Raw genomic sequence first — 3420 nt, 5'->3', positions numbered from 1 at the left:
GCCCCGCAGACCCGCCCAGGGCACCGCAGACCCGCCCAGGGCCCCGAAGACCCGCCCAGGGCCCCGAAGACCCCGCCCAGGGCCCCGAAGACCCGCCCAGGGCCCCGAAGACCCGCCCAGGGCACGGACAGCAGCATCGCCCCCTCGGGGTGTCGCCCTGAGCTCGTCAGTAAGCCCACGGGTCTTCTCAGCGTCGTTTAGAATCACAGCCTATTAATAACCGTCCTCGAGAAGGGCCCATAGGAGCGCCCCAGCTTGCAGACGCTAAGTGAAAGGAAGGAAAATAAACGCCCTTTACCTGCAGGCGGTTTGACATCTGGTCCAATTAGTTTTCAAATACGCCTCGGTCCTTTTGGAGCAGCAAGAAAAGGCTGTTAGTGGCAAACCCGCCGGCCCGTGGGAGACGCTCTGTTGTGTAGGAAAGAGTCAAAGTGTGACCGTTTTAACCTGGCTTAACTGCATCACAGAGGTGCCTTAGCACTTCTCCGTGTTGGGCACGCCACTTTCAGGAAGAGCCTGCGCCCTACAGCTCCGAGTTAAGTCACAGCGTGGACGTGTGGGTTTGGGGTCGCTAGCTGTCAAAAGATACTCTCTCCTAATCGGAGCCCAAGAGACCCTGGTGACACAGCAGTTAAGCTCTCAGCCGCTAACCGAACGGGTGGCCATTCGAACCCCCCAGCAGCTCCGCAAGAGACAGACCTGGCAATCTGCTCCCGTAAAGATCACAGCCAAGAAAACCCTATGAGGCAGTTCTGCTCTGTCACATGGAGTTGATATGAGTTGGAATCCACTTGACGGCAGCCAGCAACAGTCAGAGCCCACATCACCCTCAGTCAGTTACATTTGCCAGGAGGAGTTTATTTCAGCAAGGTTTGTGCTTGAAAGTGGTACACACCTCGTGTAGCCCCTCCCTCCCCCTCTCCATTCCTTCCTTCCCGTTTCCTCTCTCCCTCCCCCTTTTCTCCTTCCCTTCCTCCCTTCCTCCCTCCCTCCCCCTTTTCTCCTTCCCTCCCTCCCCCCCAGGGATGTGCATGAACGGGTTAAGACAAGTACATGCTGTGGTTCTGCCCCGCAGTCATGTGTCCCAAGCTGACCTTTAATCCTGGGACAGAAATCACTTCCACTCCCCCTGTTTGTGAAGTCTACAGCCTGGCCATGCACAAGGAAAGCCTTTGTGTCTGTTAACTTGAGTTTTTGAGTCGGGGTTTCAAACTGGCAGCAAGAAAAGCCAATCCACAGGTCCCCTCAAACATGGCCGTCCCCGGGCCCCTGACATCGGCTGCAGAACCTGCATGGCACGATTGTGACCAGGAGCCAGTAGGATCCACAGAGCGTGTGCATGCTGCGTGCGTGCGTGCATGCTCAAGACATGACTCGCCGGCTCTGCCCTCTCTGCGTTCCCAGTAGGTGTGCACAGACGCATGTGCACCAGCGTTCACCTGGTGTCCTCCAGAGCTGACGAGGAGCTCCAGTCCGTTGCCCTGTTTCCCTGGCTCTGTAACCAGCAAAGTAATGGGGGTGTAAGGGGAGGTTTAGCATTTCTGGTAGCAGCCTTCTCTCTTTCTCTCCCTCAGGATGAGGGCACTTTCTTGCTTCCTTTGTGGGGACACGTGTCTTTAAACCATGGTGGAAAAGAGGTTCCTTGCTCATAGCAGCCCACCCCCCGTCATTGTCCTACGGGGGGGCTGGCGTGTTGCTGTGATGCTGGAAGCCACGCCACCGGCCTTCCAGACACCAGCAGGGTCACTCTTGGTGGACAGCTTTCAGCGGAGCTTTCAGACTACGACAGACTAGGAAGAAAGACGTGGTGATCTACTTCCAAACATCAGCCAGTGAAGAAAACCCTGGGTGTCACAACAGAATACTGTCTGGTGCAGTGCTGGAAGATGAGCCTCCTAGGCTGGAAGGACTCTGAACACACAGGGTCGGAACAATGGACTTGAGCAGACCAGCGATGGTGAAGAGGGGGCAGGACTGGGCGACATCTCGTCCTGCTGGGCGTGGAGGAGAAAGCCTGGTCCTGTGCTACCCAGGATCGGTGTGGATTGGACATTTGATCCACAGGGTTTCCACTGACTGATTTTTGGTAGTAGATCACCAGGCCTTTCTTCCTAGTCCTTCTTAGTCTGGAAGGTTCACTGAAACCTGTTCAGCATCATGCAAGCCTCCGCTGAGAGATGGGCCGTGGCTGCACATGATGTGCATTGGCACGAAATCGAACCTGGGGCTCCCACATGGAAGACGAGGATTCTACCACTGGGGCGCCACTGCCAGGGTGCCCCCATAGCGCACGAGAAACCAGTGGGAAGGGAGAAGCCCCCAACTCCTCTCCTTGCTTGCTAACCCACGGTCTGAGCGGAAGATGTTCTGTGTCCAGGGCGCTCCTGGAAAGCCCCTCTGTCCCCATGCCTGCCCACGGAGGCCTTGACAGCGCTGGTGCAGAAGGATGGGGGCGGGGGGTGCTGTCACTGAGGGCCTGGCACGAAAACGCACCTGTCAAACCCACGCCCACCGTTTGCACAGCTGCCCCACTTACTCCTGGTTGGGGGAGCCGTTTCCTTCTTTTAACGCACAAGCTGTCTCCACCATATACGAAGCTGCCCGGTGAACTCCCCGTGGACGAGCAGCCTCCTCTTCGCAGCAGGGACACTGTGCTCGCGGGTAGAAGATCCACCGCAGGGTACCCACAGGGTCACAAGGAGCCAGCTGTAACCGGGAAGGAGCAATGTGCAGATGGTGTTGATACAAGAGAACACGTCCTAAGCAAGGACTCGAGTGAACCCCCAGACATGTTGCCAAACAGCGATACCCGTGTTTTGGGGTTCCCACTGAGCTCTGGAGACTTGGAGAGATTCAGTACCGTCTTTGGTTCTGCAATGTGAACAGCTCTTCCCGCCGGTATTCTGGGCCTGGGGGGCCCGTTCCGGCTCACCTCCACCTGGGGGTCTGGGCAGAATGTGGGCCCTGCCTCCCCCACTGGGGTTGCATTCACAGGGACCCCAGCTGGTGCACCCCCAGTCTTGCCCAGAGGCCGGGCTTGTCTAAGCGGTGTTTATGTGGCCAGAGCCAGAGCTGTGTCCCCTGGAGAATGACAGTCACTGATCCTGGCAGGACGCTCAGGGGCGTCCAGGTCCCCTCCCAGGGCTGCAGCCTGTACTGCCGTCAGCACTGGGCACCCCCTGCCCACAGACCACTGAAGGGTACTCTCAGCACCAGGAGCGGGGCTGCGAACAGACAGACCTCCTCGCCTGGCTGCGGACGGACAGACCTCCTCGCCTGGCTGCGGACGGACAGAGCTCCTCGCCTGGCTGCGGACGGACGGACATCCTCGCCTGGCTGCGGACGGGCGGACCTCCTCGCCTGGCTGCGGACGGGCGGACCTCCTCGCCTGGCTGCGGACGGGCGGACCTCCTCGCCTGG

General features: G+C 58.7%; 1 protein-coding gene across 1 annotated transcript in view; it reads left to right on the top strand.

Annotated features, from left to right (window-relative positions):
- The window catches only part of LMF1 (lipase maturation factor 1), an 81996-nt gene that overhangs the window by 61293 nt on the left and 17283 nt on the right, over positions 1–3420 (top strand). The gene's annotated exons all lie outside the window — the stretch shown is intronic.

The sequence above is a fragment of the Trichechus manatus genome, unplaced genomic scaffold (assembly GCF_000243295.1).
Source record: "Trichechus manatus latirostris isolate Lorelei unplaced genomic scaffold, TriManLat1.0 scaffold00024, whole genome shotgun sequence".
NCBI classification, from domain to species: domain Eukaryota; kingdom Metazoa; phylum Chordata; class Mammalia; order Sirenia; family Trichechidae; genus Trichechus; species Trichechus manatus.
The sequence above is the reverse complement of the archived record's forward strand: the minus strand, read 5'-3'. Positions and strand labels throughout refer to the sequence as shown.